Raw genomic sequence first — 18,557 nt, 5'->3', positions numbered from 1 at the left:
CCACTGCAAACAAATTCCAGATGCTTGTGGCCCCTGGCGCATCTGGCTAACATGGGTCCTTTGGCTTTGCCGGCCAACTCCTTAACCGCTAAACCATCCCTCCATCCTCCAAGCCTCTGTTTTAATAAAATCATCCTGAGACCATTGCCTGGGCCAGTCCATTTCAGCCTGGGGGCTCTGGCTGCCAGGTAGGATCACCCTGAGAATTCCTTAAGACTGACGAGCCTAGAGGCTCCGAGGTCACAGGGGGAGGTTTCAAGCTTTCACCTCCAACTCACTTTTCCACACCCTTATGATGGGGTGCACCCGGGGCAACTCTATGGTACCAAAGTGGTCTGACACTGAGATTCTGTGTCTAGAAGGTCAGGCTCTGCCCTGAACTCAGCAGGTGGTGCCAAAGCCACTGAAGGCAGTAAGAGTTAAGGCCCAGGCAAACAGTACTCATCAGAGTAAACCACCAGACAGTAAAGGGAGGCAGGACAGATGGAGACCCCTGGTCAGAAACCTCAGGTCCGGAACAGGCGCTATGGACACCCTGGTCCACTCCCAACAGGCACTGCTACAGAGCACAAGATTCTTGCTCAGTGACCTCAGAAACCAGTTAGGAATCCCTAACTCCAGGAAGCCACTATCACCTGATAAGAAGAATTGGCTCTCAAGAAAAGCCTGTTTACAAGACTGAGTTTAAAAGTTAAGTCTTCAGGCTTTGTAATGAGACCCCATTTTAAAAAATGGGAGGGGTATAGCAGTTCACTCATAGAGTAGTTGCCAAGGCCCTAGGTTGATTTCCCAGCAATATTCTCTCTTCCATCCCCATCCCACCCCCCCCCAAAAAAAAAACCCTCAACTGTTAGTATAGAATGTCACGGAACTTGGGAACCAAGAACTGTGCAACTGTGAGAAAAACACTGGAAATCTTTTAATCTGTTTCTTTTATCTATAAGTAGGAGCCAGTGATGTCTTCCTATCTGGGTTGTTTTAAAGAAACAATATCAATAAAAGCATTTTGCCTAGTGGAAAAACAGCAGGTTCTTTTAAATAAAACTATTAAATTGTATTTATTTATTTATTTGCAAGCAGAGAGGAGGGGGAGAGGAGAGAATGGGTGTGCCAGTGCCTCTAGCCACAACAAACGCTCTCCAGATGCATGCGGCGTTTTGTGCATCTGGCTTTACATAGGTACTGGGGAATGGAGCTTTGCAGGCAAGCACCTTAACTGCTGAGCCATCTTTCCATCCCCAAACAGCAGGTTCTTAATGAGTATCTGCTGGCAATGTGGGATGTCATGAAAAACATCCTCACGCCCCCAGGCTTGGCTAAAGCTAAAGAGCCTTCTTTGCAGACCACATTAGCTCCCATCCCTCCACCAGGGTATGAATGTTCAAGTCCCTTCAAAAACTCACAATTAGCAGTGTGTGGTGGCACACGCCTTTATTCCCAGCACTCAGCATCAGTGTGAGTTCAAAGCCACCCTGAGACTACATAGTGAATTCCAGGTCAGCCTGGGCTACAGCAAGACCCTACCTTGAAAGAAAAACAGTGCTCCCTGCCCCCACAAAAAAAGCACCAAGTTGCTAGAAAGTCCACCATGCCACAACATAGTGAGAAGATAACATGTTTGAGGAAGTGGTCCTTCAGATAACCAGACACTAAGTTTGCTAGTGACTTGATCTTGAACTTCCTAGCTTCCAAAACTCAAGAAATATAGTTCTGAGGCTGGAGAGATGGCTCAGCATTAAAGGCACTTGCTTGCAAAGCCTAACAGCCCAGGTTCAATTCCCCAGTGCCTGTGTAAAGTCAGAAGCACAAAGTGGCACATATGTCTGGAGTTCATTTGCAGTGGCACGAGGCCCTAGTGTGCCCATTCTCTCTCTCTCTCTCTCTCTCTCTCTCTCTCTCCCTCTCTCTCTCTCTCTCTCTGTCTCTCTCATTTGCAAATAAATAGAAATTTAAAAAGAAATACAGTTATGGGATCTGGGAATGTGGTTAGGTGGCAGGGCACTTGCCTAGTCTGCGCAAAGTCCTGGGTTCAATCCCTAGCAATACATACACACACACACCAGAGTTCTTTTATGTTTAAGTTGCGTGGCCTCAGTTCTTTGGTTAGAACATCCCAGCTGGACTGAGACACACTGCCACATTCCAACTGTGGTTTGACTAAATCAGAAAGATCCAACCTAGAACTCCAGCTTAAGGAAGATCACATCTAGAGTCTGGGTTAGCATCCGTTGCCCACCTTGGGCATCTTGGAACTCTCCACTGAGAACATACCAGTAAAGAAAGCCCACCCTCAGCCCTTCTGACCAGCAGAAACTGATAAGCTCCCCCATTCAAATGTCCCTGTTAGGGTCTGAACAGGAAATGTCTCCACAGGTTCCTGAGCTCAAGACTAGGTTCCTAGTTTGGGGAGGTGCTGGAAACTTTGGGAGATGGAGCCCAGCAGGAGAAAGTAGGAGTCTTGGAGCAGGCCTTGGGACTACATTATGCCCTATGTCCTTCCTTTATCTCTCCCTTTCCCTCCCTCCCTCCCTCCCTGTCCCCCTTTTCTGCTTCCTCGCTGCATGAGATCAACAGAATGATGTTGTGTTACACAAGCCCAGAAACACAGAGCCCAGTGACCCTGGACTGACCCTCTGAAACTGTTTATGTTGTTAAGTTATTTACGTCAGGTATTTTGTCACAGGGACAAAAGTCTGACAGACTAACACAATCCCCCTTTAGGCAACCAGACTCCAAGAAACAGCTTGGTATGTGCCTGGTCCTTGCCATTCGTTAATTCATTAGCCTCATGTTGGGGATCTGAAGATCAGGGGGATTAAGGCCTGTGTCCACGATCACACAACAAGAAGGCAGGAGCCCCGCCTGAGATGGGAGCAGCCATCTTCCCTTCCGAAGTGCACAGTTCACATGCCACTCAACTCCAGTCCTCTTGCATGCTGGAAGCTACCCAGGCAGGAACTGCCAGTGGAAATGGGAATTAGGAACCAAGCACATGAAGAAAATCCCAAGCCCATCCCAGCCAGCCAAATCAGCGGCTAATGTCAAAGTAAAAACGAATGCATGCCGGCATCTGTCAAAATAAAATGAGATGCCTTATAAACCTTAGGTGAGTCCTCCTCAAAAGTAAGTCAGGAACATATAATGGTCACACTCAGCTCTCTCACCAAAAGCTTATACATAATTAATAATTTAGAAGACAGTGTGTTGTGTTTTTTAGCTTCAGCAAAGTGCTTGTCACTGTGACAGACTTTTACTATCTTGATGGCAATGAACAAAATGTGGTCTATCGAATTGCTCTCCAACCCCAGACACCAAGAGCACCGGTGCCAATCACACCAGCTACGTGTTCATTGTGAACTACAGGAGACGTATACAAGCCTCAGCCAGGGACCTGCATCACCCAGCCTTGGCAATACAGACATAAATGCAGGTAAATGTTCCTTTCATTAAAAAAAAAAAAAAAAAGTTTATTTATTTATTTGAGAGAGAGAAAGAGGCACAGAAGGAAAGAGAGAGAATGAATGAGAATGAGTGTGCCAGGACCTCTAGCCACCGCAAACCAACTCCAGACGCATGTGCCACCTTGGGCATCTGACTTATGTGAGTACTGGGAAATCGAACCTAAGCCATCTCTTCAGCCCACTGTTCCTTTTTTACACAGACCTGGGGACTGAACCTAGATAGAGCCTGGTGTGTACTAGGCAAGCACTCTACCCCTGAGCTATATCTGCAATCCTAATAAGAAGTTTCTGTTCTTCAGTTAGTCTTGTAAAACATCACCATCAAATTTTCTTCCAAATCTACGTACTGGCAACATGGAAAACGCTGACCTTGACCATGTCAATGATGTGAAATCATTTCAGGTGACGCAGTAACTAAGTCGACGACACAAATAAGCAAGTACCTGGGAAAGCAGGCTGTAAGTGGACGCAGGTCTCGGGTCCCCAGAGAACTTCTGCGTGAAGCTGTAGCAGGGATGCCAGTCCCACTCACAGGGAGAGGACAACAGCGTGGTACTCCGTGCCCTGGAGAAGACAGTGTGGTTAGAGATCTAACTGCTCCTGCCCAGCACGGCAAGATCCTGAGAAACACACTGAAGCTCCCATCCAACACCACGGCTTTTATTTATTTTCATTTTTATTTATTTATTTGTACGCATGCATGGGCAGGCCAGGGACTCTCACTGCTGCAAACAAATGCCACACACGTGCACCACTTTTTGTGTGCTGTGGGTGGCTGGGGAACTGAGCCCAAGCCAGTGGGTTTTGCAAGCCAGCACCTTTAACCGCTGAGACACCAGAGGGACTTTTCGTATATTCAGAGTCATGCAGCAGGCACTGTAATACATTTTGGAATATTTTCATTATCCTCTTAAAAAAAAAAAATCTCTGTCCAGTAGCAGTTTCTCCCCAGCACACTTCCCTCCCTGCCTTCTGTCCCTCACAACCAATCTCATTTGCACTCCCACAGATTTACCTATGATGCAGAGCTCATGCAAATAAGCTCTACAACAGCGACCTCTACAGGCGCTGTCTCTTACTTAGCGTCCCAGTCTCAAGGTTCAGCCATGCTTAGCATATATCCAAACTGCACTCATTTATGGCCAAATAATATTGCACTGCACAGATACATGTCACATTCTATTAATCCGTGCATCAGCTGATGGACATGTGGGCTGCTGCTCTTTGGCTACTGTGAACACTCATGCGGAAATACTCACATGGGCACACGTTTTCATTTCTCTCAGACACTGTGAAATGGCTGCCCTGATGTTTACAGAAACAATGAACATTAGTAAGCATCTCACCTACCTCAAACAAGACCTTATGCAAATTCTCACAAACAAGACATTATGCAAATTCATCTTTTAAGTGAAAAAAAAAAAAGGAATAGAGAAGTTGAGAAATAGAAACTTCTTCCCCTTGATACAGCATCTCGCTATGTACCCCAGGTGAGTCTCAAACTCATGATCCTCCAGGTTTTACCTGCCCCGTGCCCACATTGTAGGTGTGCCTGGGAGAAAACCATTTATTACTGTAATCGTGAAGTGTGCATAAAACTATTTTAAGGCACGCAACCCAGAAGGAAGAGACTTTAAACTAAAAAGGAATTTGTTTTTCACAGCTCACAGCTTTATATTTGTGGGTGGCCCACCATCACAAATGGCGGCATATCTTCTTTTTGCTCCTTAGTGCAAGAACACTTAACCCTGCATGCGCCTGCCCACCACAAGGAGGCACACTCCAATCAGCGCAGACTGGATCCCACAGCACCCTGAGCAGTCAAGGGGAGCCCTCCAGTGGGAGGAAGAATGTGGCCTTTCACCATTTCTGGACACACTCTTCTGTTTGCTGCACAAAGTGATACTGTGGCTTGTACACAAAGCACTCCACTTCCTACACCATGAAACAGAGGAGGGATGGTGTGGATTTTATTTGTGCAGGCGGGAGGCCCATTTCCCTCTCCAAGGATCAGCAGGAAATGTAGGCAGAGGCTAAATGCTAAATGGAGGCCATCTGGACTTCCTACAAAGCAAGGGCGGATTAGAGCCCAGCCCATTCGTGGTTTCTATTATTACTTCCAAAGATAAATAAATGGCTAGTGGATCAAGATGTGCTTGATTATGTTTTTGGCCCGAATGTGGGATTTTTCTACAGGTATCAGGTCCAAAGACTGTGTTTCTCAAAGACAGTGTGTTTCTTTTACTCAAATGGCTAGCTTGTTAACACAACCAGTTTTTTTGCATTGCGAAGACATCCTGGCTTTAATTCTTTTTTTTTTTTTTTCCTTTGTTTTTGAGACAAGTTTTCACGTAGCCTAGGCTGACCTGGAACAACCCACTCTTTTGAAGAACTTCTGATCCTCCTGCCTCCAGGTCCTAGGGGCTGGGATGACAAGTGTGGCCCATCATGTCCAGCCTACGTGGTGCTGGGAATTGAACCAAGGTTTCATGCATGCTACATAAGCACTCTACCAACTGAGCTACATCTCCAGCCCATTCATTTATTTATTATTATTATTATTATTATTATTATTATTATTATTATTATTTCTCTCTGTGTGTGTGTGTGTGTGTGTGTGTGTGTTGAGCCATCTCCCCAGGCTTTCTTTTCTGACATATAAAAAGAACCCTCTGGTAATAGTTGTTTCTAACGTATATTACTGATTGGACTCTCTAAGTTAAGAAAAAACTTGGCAGAAACAAATAAAATAGACTCTATATTTTTAGTAGTTTTGACAGCTGTGTCAAGGAAAATATTTCTAGGCAATGAGATGGAGCTGAAAAACTTTACAAACTTTAACAGGCAAATCCATAGGTGGCTCAGGATTGCTTCTTTCTCTTTCTTCCTGTCTTTCCTTGGGGCTGTAGTAAAACTGAGTAAGCACGGGCAGTTGGCTGAGCACCTACCATGTGCTGGGCAGAGGTCAGTGTGCCTGTGGGTAAGTCTCCCAACCTCTGCTTCAGTGACCTAGCAATTCTCAGTCGCTTGATGACTGGCTGCCGAGAGGGTCAATCATATATATGATTACAGTTTGCAGACTTGAAGCCTAAGCACAGTCCTTCTTCCAGATAGCAAGAAAAATAATCTAAAGGAGGCAGGAGGTGAAGGGAAAGTGAATTCCTCTAGGTCGTTAGTACCAGTTGATGCCTGGCTCCCAAATACATTGTAAAATACAGAAACAGCTCTTAGGAAAACTGGGCATTGCTGAATGTTTGTTGCAGCAATTAGATAATTTCTTAAGAATAAGGGCGATGGAATTCTTGGAGGAAAACTTAGTCTGTTGAGTCAGCCACTCCAATAGGAATCTCCAGTCAGAATGTTCATGGGAAAATTTCTCTCCAGGGGCTAGGAAGATGGTTCCGTGGCTGGACCGTGTGCCACACAAGCATGAGCACTACAGCTCAGCTCCCCAGAACCCACATAAATGCCAGGCAGGCATGGGGGCCCGTCTGTAATCCCAGCATTCAAGAAGCAGTGGCAGTGGGTCCCCAGCACAAGCTAGACTAGCTGAATGGGCAAGTCCTGGGTCCAAATGAGAAACTCTGACTCAGTAGATAAGGTGGAGAGTAACTGAGGAAATACCCGAAATCAATCTCTGGCCTCCACATAAGTGAGCCCACACACATGCGCACGCACACGTGCGCACACACACGCACACACACTTAGTTAATAAAAACAAAGTTGTGGGGAGGAGGGAGGGAATTAACCTGTGATTTTTTTTTATAATCATGGAAAATGCTAATAAAAATTTAAAAATAAATAAAAACAAAGTCGCCAGGCGTAGTGGCGCAGGCCTTTAATCCCAGCACTCAGGAGGCAGAGGTAGGAGGATCAGCATGAGTTCGAGGCTGCCCTGAAACTACATAGTGAATTCCAGGTCAGATTGGGTTAGAGTGAGACCCTACCTCAAAAATAAAGAAATAAATAAATAAATAAAAAGAGAGAGAAAAAAAGAGAGAAACAAAGTTATCCAAGTGTCTCCCAAGGATGGAGAACTGATGAATAAAATTAACAGAAGTCAGTAGGAAATAAACCCTCCTAGGATGTCCAGAAAAGGGAATTTAATCTAAGCTTAGTATGACATACAAGTCAGTCTTAAGGAAGGCTGTGTGAGGTGTTAGGGGTCAGTAAACACAATTGGGAATCAGTGAAGTGATGACTTGTCTCTGTATTCAAAAACTTCAGCCGGGTGTGGTGGTGCACGCCTTTAATCCCAGTACTCAGGAGGCAGAGGTAGGAGGATTGCGGTGAGTTTGGGGCCACCCTGAGACTCCATAGTGAATTCCAGGTCAGCCTGGGCTAGAGTGAGACCCTACCTCAAAAAAACAACAACAACAAAAAAAAAAAGAATTCAAACATTTGTGGCTACAAGAACTATTTAGTCCTCTGAAGAAGTGCTGCTATTTCGGCAGGCCTAAGGGAGTATACTGAGTGAAGACAAAACCAAACAAAATCAGAATACAGAAAATGTTATGAAAGATCACTTTAGAAGGAATAACTTAACTTTTGTTTGACTTGATTTGGGAAATGAGGAAGAGGCAAAGATGGTTCTTGTAGGGGTACTCACTCCTTCCCATTGCTGGGAAAAGCTGCCTCCAAACAAAATCTAGCAATCTGTCTATTGGTTCCCCCCTTTCACCTGGGTGAGCTTCACTGGGGGTGAGTCCATTCATTCATGGACACTCCGGAGACAGATACTAAAATCAGTGGTGTGTGAGAACAGAGTCCTTTATCTTGACTCAAGTGAGGCTGTTTCCCACCTGTACAATGCAAAGATTAACTACAATTCAGAAATGCCAAATAGACCATGTGTCATAGCTCCCAATTCCCCATCTCCATGTTCAGAACAGATATCCCTAATCAATTGCAATAAACCCTGACAAAGCCTCAAGGTAGTTCCTAGCCAGATTCTCGAAGCAGCTACCCCATCAGCTGACATGTGACACTGCATGAAATCTTTTTCCATCTCTGAAGGAAGATCCCTTTGTGCTTGGGCCAAGGTCCTAGCTTTATGGCCCCACTCCGAGGATCCTTCAAGAATCACATCATTCTCATAGCCTTGGTCAGCCATCATTAACCCGTGGAGACTCTCAAGTTCACCCTCTGGTGACCCTTTGCCCCTCCACACATGTAGACTTCCTTTACTTTCAAGAGAAAAACAGTGAGATAATAATAATGCCTCTGAATTACATTGCATACCTGAATCTTATAAAAGAAATTTCTTGGGGAAAAAAAAAAGCCCCTTTTACCAGATGTGGTGGCTCATGACTTTAATCCCAGCACTCAGAAGGCTGAGGTTAGAGAACTACTGTGAGTTTGAGGCCAGCCTGGACTACAAAGTGAATTCCAGGTCAGCCTGGGCCAGAATGAGACCCTGCCTCAAAAATAAATAAATTAATTAATTAACCAGGCATGGTAGCACACGCCTTTAGTCCCAGCACTTGGGAGGCTGAGGTAGGAGGATCTCTGTGAGTTCCTGGCCAGCCTAAGACTACATAGTGAATCAATCCTACCTTGATTGGGGTGGGGGGTGAGCCTCACCAGCAGCAGAGCTCTTTGGGGTGACATAATAGTGAGGGGCTGTGCTATAGATATACTTTAAGTAGGGTGCAGTGAAGCTCCCTGGCCTCTCTCCTGAGCTGCAACAACCAAATGGCCCCTGGGGGTGAGGGCAAAATCCAAACCTCTGGCTTCCATGTTTGCCCCCTCCCCCTTCCATCCCAGCCTGGCTGGGGACCAAACCCAATATTTTGTGCTTGCTTGGGAAATGCTCCATCACAGAGCTAAATGCCCAGCCCCTGATGCTGGTAATTCCATTAGGGAGATGAAGCTAATAAATAATTCCCCAATTTTTCTGCATTTTATAAATCTCCTGTACTGAATATAAATATATTAGTTTCTCCAATCTAAATGCACTAGTAAGGGGGCTGGAGAGATGGCTTAGCAGTGAAGGCACTTGCCTGCAAAGCCTAACGACCCAGGTTCAATTCTCTAGCACCCATGTAAAGCCCGATGCAGTGGTGCATACATCTGGAGTTTGTTTAATTGGCTGGAAGCCCTGGTGCACCTATTCTCTCTCTTCTGTCTCTCTCTCCCTCTGTCTCTCTCTTTCTCTGCTTGCAAATAAAAACTATAAATATTTAAGAAAAAAAGAAAATGAAAGCATTACTAGTACTTTAAACTTTAAAAAGAAAAGAAATACCAACATTATACAATTGATACCCCAAGTTGATTGATGAACCACTGTGTGGTTCATGCTGCTTAAAAGTAAAATTCAGGCCAGCGTGGTGGTGGAGCACGCCTTTAATCCCAGTACTCAGGAGGCAGAGGTAGGAGGATCGCCTTGGGTTCGAGGCCACCCTGAGACGACGTAGTGAATTCCAGATCAGCCTGAGGTAGAGTGAAAGCCTACCTCAGGGAAAAAAAAAAAAAGCAAATTCAGGCCGGCATGGTGGCACATGCCTTTAACCCCAGCACTCAGGAGGCAGAAAGGTAGGATGATCACCGTGAGTTCATGGCCATCCTGAGACCACATAGAGAATTCCAAGTCAGCCTGAGCTAGAGAACACTATGACTCTACAATAAATAAATAAAATAAAATTCAGGTCCGAAAACTACTGTCTACTGTACAAGCTCTCTAAACCCAATGACTCTGATTTAAAACAAAAAAAAAAGGACTTTAGGAAATAAAGTTTGAATTGAATCCTAAAGCCATGCACAAAAGTATTTCTAACCTTTCTCCAGCATGGTAAGTCAGTGGGGCCTCACAAAGAACTCTGCAAGGAAAACGGCTGTTTCAAGAAAAGTGCTTCCCTGAAATACAGTCTGCCATACACTGTCCTTCCCCGCCACCCCTTAATGCTGGGCACGAGACTCAGGGCCTCACCCAGCTAGCCACACACTCCCAACCCTGCTACAACCTCAGCCCTCATACAGCTTTAATCAGAAAAAAAAAAAATTGCATTGTTAACATTTTCTTCATCTACAAACGTTGCTAAAGTTGTAGATCATGATTAAATTGTTGTCAAAATCAGAAAATTCAATATCTAGATAGTAAAAATGAACTCTCAACACCCCCCGCAACTTGACCTTCTCAGGGGATCAGAATGTTACCTGAGAGTGTCATCACCATTTTTAAAAGTCTAGGAGCGAGTCTCTCTGATCACTTGGGAACTTCCAACTGTGGGTGAGTTTTTCCCTTGGCTGGGCCTGGGCTGCCTCAGCCCCGGTCCAGGCCCAGCCAGGAGAGCCCCTCGCCCTTCCTCTCCACATGGGCTCCTCGATCCCCTCCCGGTCCCCACATGGCAAGAGCTACTTGAACTTTCTTTTCTCTTTCCATGCTTTTTTTCCAGGCCTTCTACGTGGGATCTCTAGCCACATGGGTGCCTTTCTTTGGCTCTTCCCTCAATAAATATAATAATTTAATAATAAAAAAAAAAACGTCTAGGAGCATTGTACCCACCAAGAAAGTACACCTTGTTAATGGAAAGCCTGACGCTGTCATATCCCCATGAGAGAGGAGGAAGACCCTGCCCTCCCTCCGGTCCCCCGAACAGCCACAGAGCACTGCCATCCTGGAAGAGGCGCTTACCCAGGGTGCTGCCACAGGTTCACGTGTCTCCGGCTCTCAGGCAGAAGTTCTCTTTTGTTAAGGGGGGTGATGCCCACTGCTGCTTCCAGAATAGCCATGTACTTCTTGTACTTCATCCTGCCTCTCAGTAAAGGCCTGTCAAACCTAAACTAATATTTTGTCCTACCAAAAGCTGCTGCCCCTTTCAGTGATGCTGGATGGGTCCCTGGCTACACCTGTCAAGCCAACTGTGGGGGGGCAAGGGGAAGGAGGAGGATGCCAAGAAAAGAAGAATAACAAGATCTTTCAGATTTTATAGTGTCACTATTATATAAAAGGTAAAGAATTCTGAATAAAGCACTAACGAAAATGGCCTGCAGGATGGCAGTGGTTGTAAACACAGCGATCCAATGTACGCTTCCCCATTAATCCCCTCATAAATCTTTGAGGCCACTAATCCTTCATGCACTAATGGTGTGCGAGGTGATTTATCTCAAGGTCTGACAGTAACTGGTCAAAAAGGCTGCCTGCCTCTGGATGCATGAAACTCAGAAACAGATTTGCTCTTTCTATAAAGACCTCTCTCTAGAAAGCTGTGCTTTGACAAATGAGGAAGGAATTCCAGTTGTCACTTTGAAGCAATGCATTTCTGCGAGAAATGCCTTGCTTGGGTTAACAGCACAGCAATGACTAATAATTACAAGTAATCCTCACTTATTATCTTTTTTTTAAATTTTTTTGTTTATTTTATTTATTTATTTGAGAGCAACAAACAGAGAGAGAGAGAAAGAGGCAGAGAGAGAGAGAGAATGGGCACGCCAGGGCTTCCAGCCACTGCAAACGAACTCCAGTCGCGTGCGCCCCCTTGTGCATCTGGCTAACGTGGGTCCTGGGGAACGGAACCTCGAACCAGGGTCCTTTGGCTTCACAGGCAAGTGCTTAACCGCTAAGCCATCTCTTCAGCCCCTCACTTATTATCTTAAATTGAATGCTTATTTAATTTTTCCTTTTTTAATTGTATAAAGTAATGGGCTTCATCATAACATTTTTTTTTCCTGACTTAAAGTTTTTCTGTTGATTTGTTATAAAAAAGATTGTACTCTTATATCCCCTCTCCTCTACCCCAATTCTGGTGAGGGTATTCCTCAATGGGGTTATTGGTATTCATTGTGGGGACCAAGCAGCATCAGTCAGACTTTGGGGGTGGGGAATCATCATAACATTTTCATACTGTTTTATTTTGTTCGTAACTATTATTTTGGTTTGTTTTGAGACAGGGTCTTGCTACAAAGCCCAGGCTTACCTCAAACTCACTATGACCCTCCTACCTCCATCTCCTGAGTGTTGGAACTACAAGTATAGTTTAATATCTTTTTAACCACCTGTAAGATCCTGTTAGCATGACTAGAGGTGTTAGGAATCTCCCTTTGGCTTCAGGGATCTTCCCTACCTACTTCTCCTTGGCCTGTGTGGTCTACTTCCTGGGCCATGGCACACATGATGACTATGACATCCGAAGAGGAAAGGCTGGTAGGCAAACAGGATTATTAGCAATCATGTCTCCCACCTCATGGAGGTGGCGTTTTACAAGATGTTGAGAAAAATAACAAGAAAAAGTGGCATGACATCATTTGAGCTTCTAGATCCAGCAACGTCTATAGCTATCCACAAGAGATCCCAGTTTTACCCTTATTAAAGTGAGTATGTTGACTTTTGTGAAATTTAATTGTAGTTGTGTTTCTGTCTCTCTGAAAGAGCTCTGACATTCATCAAGTTCTGTTTGTTTGTTTGTTTGTTTGTTTGTTTGTTTGGCTGTAGGGTCTGATTCCAGTCCAGACTGATCTGGAACTCACTCTGTAGTCTCAGGCTGGCCTTTATTCACACTGATCCTCCTACCTCTGCCTCCTGAGTGCTGGGACTAATGGCTGGTACCACCATGCCAGGCCTCATAAATTCTTTAAACTATTTGTTTTTCAATTTGATTTGCTGCTTCTGGTCTAAAGAAACACACACACACACCACAAACATATACTGCCCACATATAAAGGGAAGTCAAATAGAAAGTCAATCATGCAACAATGTTAATTAGCACAGGTGTCCAAAATGAGTGTCCCAGATGCCTCCCAATCCTAAAATTCTTACTCCTTCAGGTTTTCTTTCTTCCATATGTTTTCCTCAAGTTTCCTTCTATTTCTTCTCACTTGAATAAACTAAATCAGTGGTCTCAGAAATTCTTTGAGATTCAGGAAGAAAATAGTAAACCACCTGTATTACTTGTTTTTCTTGCTGCTATGACCAAATAGATGACAAGAAGCCAACATAAGAAAGGAAAGGTGACTGGGGAGACAGCTCAATGGTTAAAGACACTTGCTTGCAAAGCCTTTCTACCTGGTTAGATTTCCCAGTACCAACCAAACCCAGATGCAAAAAGTCATGCATGTGTTTGGACTTCGTCTGCAGTGGCAAGAGGATCCTAGTACAACCATATTCTCTCAAAATAAATAATTGTTTAGATTATTTATTTATTTGAGAGAGAAAAAGAAAGGGAGGGAGAGAGAGAATGGGCACACCAGGGCCTCCAGTCACTGCAAGTGAATTCCAGACACATGTGCCACCTTGTGCATCTGGCCTAAGTGGGTCCTGAGAAATCAAACCTAGGTCCTTTGGCTTTGCAGGCAAGCACCTTAACCACTATGCCATCTCTCCAGCTCCAAAATAAATATTTTTTTTAAAAAATACCAGCTGTATGTATTTTTAAAAAGGGAAAGGACAGGAACAGCTGAAGTTCCTTCTTAGAACTGGTCAGGTCAGGAAGCACACAGAAGGAATGCCAGAGCTCACCTTAGCTTTCTCCCTCTTTCCTTTCGATTGTCTAAACCCCAGCTCTTGGGATGGTGCCAACCACATTCAACTAAACTTCTTTGTAAACCCCATCATGAATCACATGCCCAAATATGTGCTCATTAATGTCCTACATGTTTATTTCCTTTTGTAAAAAATGTATGTTTATTTGAGACAGAGAAAGAGGAAGGGAAAGAGAGAATTGCAAATTCCAGGTGCACGCGCCACCTCGTGCACATGGGACCTGGAAAACTGAGCCAGGGTCCTTAGGCTTCACAAGCAAGTGCCTTAACCACTGAGCCATCTCTCCAGCCTGAGCCTACATGTTTCTCAATGCAATTAGGTTGACAATCCAAATTAACCATCACACCGTTTATTTTCTTTTTGTTCTCTCCTTAAAATTTAGAGTCTGGGGCTAGAGAGATTGATTAGCGGGTTAAGGCGCTTGCCAGAAAAGCCAAAGGATCCAAGTTGGGCTCCCCAGGACCCACGTAAGCCAGCTGCACAAAGTGGTGCTTATGTCTGGAATTCATTTGCAGCAGCAGTTGGCCCTGACACTCATCCTGTATCTGCCTCTCTCTCTCTCTTTATCTGCTTCTCTCTCAAATAAATAAATGAAAAAACTAAAATATCAAAATAGAGTATTTTTAAAAATTAGTGTCTATGCATATTCATATTTACTCTGAGAGCTAACCCACATTATTTTAAGTTGTATTACGTGTATCTCCTATAAATTAGTATATTCATGTGCATGGCAGGAAGTGCTTACAAATATAGCAGGGGTAAAAAGCAAAGCCTTAGCTGGGTGTGATGGTGCACATTTTGAATCCCAGCACAAAGGAGGCAGAGGTAGGAGGGATTACTGTGAGTTTGAGGCCAGCCTGAGACTACATAATGAATTCCAGGTCAGTCTGGGGCTACAACGAGACCTTAGCTCAAAAACCAAAAAAAAAAAAAGAAAAAAAAAGAAAGAAAGAAAGAAAGAAAAGCCTGAAACTCAGTGAAAGATGAAAATAGATCCTGTCTTCCTCCATGCACAAGAATCGAGTCCAAGTGGATCAGCAAAGGACACTGCAAATAGAGCAAAGAGACCACCTACAGAATGGGAGAAAATCTTGCCAGCTACACATCTGACAGAGGATTAATATCCAAAATATACAAAGAACTCAAAAAACAAAACAATAAAAAAAATCAAACCCAATTAAAAAATGAGCTATGGAACTGAATAGAGAGTTCCCAATGGAAGAAATACAGATGGCATAAAAACATCTAAAAAAGGGCTGGAGAGATGGCTTAGCGGTTAAGCGCTTGCCTGTGAAGCCTAAGGACCCTGGTTCGAGGCTCGGTTCCCCAGGTCCCACGTTAGCCAGATGCACAAGGGGGCGCACGCGTCTGGAGTTCGTTTGCAGAGGCTGGAAGCCCTGGCGCGCCCATTCTCTCTCTCTCCCTCTATCTGACTTTCTCTCTGTGTCTGTCGCTCTCAAATAAATGAATAAATAAATAATTTTTTTAAAAAAATCTAAAAAAGTGTTCTGCATCCTTAGCCATCAGGGAAATGCAAATTAAAACCACTTTGAGCTGGGCATGGTGGCACACACCTTTAATTCCAGCACTTGGGAGGCAGAGGTAGGTGGATCACTGTGAGTTCAAGGCCACCCTGAGATTACATAATGAATTCCAAGTCAGCTTGAGCTAGACTAAGACCCTACCTCGAAAAAAAAAAAAAAAAAGTTTGAGAGTCCATCTCTCTCCTGTCAGAATGGCTACCATCATTAAAACAAATGACAATAAATGTTGATGAGGATACGGAAAAAGGGAAACTCTTCTACACTGTTGGTGGGAATGTAATCTGGTACAGCCATTGTGGAAATCAATGTGGATGTTCTTGAGAGAGCTAAAAATAGATTTTCCATATGATCCAGGTATAGCACTCCTAGGCATATATCCTAATGACTCTACTCACTACCTTAGAGATACTTGCACAACCATGTTTATTGCTGCTGTATTCACAATAGCTAGGAAATGGAACCAGCCTATTTGTCCATCCACAGATGAATGGATAATAAAGATGTGGTCCATCTACACAATGGAGTTCTATTCAGCAGCAAAGAAATATGAAATTTGCTGGGAAATGGGTAGATCTGGAAAGGATTATACCAAGTATAGTATTTGGCCCAGAAGGCCAAACGTTGCATGTCCTCTCTCATATGTGGAACCTAGCTACAAATGTATAGACATGTATGAGCATGAACCAAAAATTGGTAGCAGCGGCCAGTAAGCTAGAAAAAGGCTGCAAGGGAGGGAGGAGAGGGAAGGACTTAAGGGCATGGTATTGTATATATGTAAGTAGAAGAACAGATTACACGGAAGGAAAGGCCTAAGCAAGGCCAGGGGAAGGAATTGAGTAAAAGAAGGGTGAGAGGAGGGTCAATCAAAATTCAAGCTATTCTGAATGAGACATAGGAAAGCCTACTTTATTTAATAATGGCCCATCCAGAAGCCATAGATTATTACTAGAAAATTTTCAATGCCAAGGATGGGATACCTTCCAGTGAGTTGTTGGCCAGGAAGGTCCCTGTTGCCTCCAAAACATTATAGGCTATTGCCAAGGCCCTTGGTTTCCCTTAAGAAACAGATGGTAAGACCCTATTATTGAAGACTTCACATGCCTGAACAGCAAAGTCACTGAGAAATGGGCTTAGCAGTTAAGGTACTTGCCTGCAAAGACAAAGGACACAGGTTCAAGTCCCCAGGACCCACGTTATCCAGATACACAAGGGGGCACACATGTCTGGAGTTTCTTTGCAATGGCTGGAAGCCCTGGTGTACCCATTCTCTTCCTCTCTCTCCCATTCTCTCTCTCTCTCTTTTTCTCTCTCCCTCTCTCTCTCTCTGACTCAAATAAATTTAAAAAAAACAAAAGTCACTGAGAAATCAAGCTGGTGCTGAGCAGAAAACCTCCCTATAGACCAGCCAACTGAAAGCTGGAAAAAGCTTCACTGCATGCAGCCCTATGGGAGACAAGTCATCAGCAGTGAAAACAGTGGTCACTGGAAGCCTCAAGTTTGTCCAGATAGGCCAAATGACCAAACAAGTGCAATAGTGGCATGTCTGCTCTGGGGGAAACCAACTGCTCTCTAATTGGACTGAAGGCCTGCTCTATGGGACAGAATACATGCCTGGTACTGAAAACCTAATTAAAAGCCTATGGCAGAGGAGATTGTGAGCCTTATGGGTATAAAGCCTGCTCTTGTCTGGAAAAATACATATATTATTCTCACCAAATTGCCCTGAAAGCACTACACTTAATGTTCATATTCATATACTAATGCTACTCTCTCTTCTGGTCAGAGAAGCTTCTCTTTTCAGATGGGGATGACCCAAAAGGCAACATAGTGCAGAGAAGAAGGGACGGAGGAATGTTCAGCACTGAAACATCTCTATCATACCCTGTAAGGTTCAGGGCCCATTACGGAAGAGGTGGCAGAAAGAATGTAAGAGCCAAAGGAAGGGTACCACTCCTTACAATGCAACTGTCCAGACAAAAATTGGCCTTGATCTCCATAACCTCACAGTGCCTACACAACATCCTCATAATAGGAGAAAAAGATGATGACATGAAATTAAAAGAGAGACTAACAGAAAGAAGGAGGGGATACGATGGAGAGCAGGGAAAATCATGGTTTATTGTCTGTACATGTAGAAGTTGTCAATAAAATATATATATTTAATAAAAAAACAAAGCCTGGGCTGGAGAGATGGCTTAGCGGTTAAGCGCTTGCCTGTGAAGCCTAAGGACCCCGGTTCGAGGCTCGGTTCCCCAGGTCCCACGTTAGCCAGATGCACAAGGGGGCGCACGCGTCTGGAGTTCGTTTGCAGAGGCTGGAAGCCCTGGCGTGCCCATTCTCTCTCTCTCCCTCTATCTGTCTTTCTCTCTGTGTCTGTCGCTCTCAAATAAAGAAATTAATAAATTAAAAAAAAAAAAAACAAAGCCTGAAGCTCAGTGATTTCCATAGCTCCTGACTACTTGCTATGCCTCGACTTCCCCATTCATGAGAATACTGAGGAGATGAAAGGAGAGTTTTCCACTACCATTTACAACATTTCTTACTTTACTTGCTCTGATTCTATAATTAGTATAATCCGACCACAATGTAGTGGAGAAAAACAAGGACAAACCATTTTGTCTCAGAATAGCTCATTTCCATAGCATTCATAAATATCACTCCCATTGGTTGTTCTGCAAACAAGTAGGGCCAGTTAGTCACAAAAATAAAATTCACCAGGTAAACTTGAACTTGGCTACAACTGTCAGTCCAGAAAAAAAGCTGCAATGTAGCCTCCATTAGATCACACAGGAAGATATAATTATACTCATACAACAGTCTTTGTTCTAGCGAATTGTGTTTCTAAGGACGCACAATAAAAATTACTCCATGACCCTCCCATATAAGAGGCCTGAGCTAACCACAACAATAAAACCACCTTAAACTTGTTTTACTGCAACGAAAGCGACACAGTGGTGAATAAACAGCATGGTCTAGTTTCATTTCCCACTGCAATTTGTTTCCAACATTTAATATGCTGCTTTTACAAAATGATTCTTATCTCTCTTTTTTGGTTGTTGTTGTTTTGTTTTTCGA

The 18,557-nt window shown here is 43.9% G+C and overlaps 1 protein-coding gene across 1 annotated transcript in view; it reads right to left on the bottom strand.

Moving 5' to 3' along the window:
* Positions 1 to 18,557, bottom strand: part of Tjp2 (tight junction protein 2) — a 154,222-nt gene that overhangs the window by 113,222 nt on the left and 22,443 nt on the right. Inside the window, exon 2 of the mRNA XM_045154290.1 lies at positions 3,905 to 4,025. The gene's annotated coding sequence lies outside the window, so the exon portion shown is untranslated. The remainder of the gene's footprint in view (positions 1 to 3,904; positions 4,026 to 18,557) is intronic.

Source organism: Jaculus jaculus, chromosome 1 (assembly GCF_020740685.1).
Source record: "Jaculus jaculus isolate mJacJac1 chromosome 1, mJacJac1.mat.Y.cur, whole genome shotgun sequence".
Taxonomy (NCBI): Eukaryota; Metazoa; Chordata; class Mammalia; order Rodentia; family Dipodidae; genus Jaculus; species Jaculus jaculus.
This window is presented reverse-complemented; position numbering and strand designations above follow the sequence as displayed.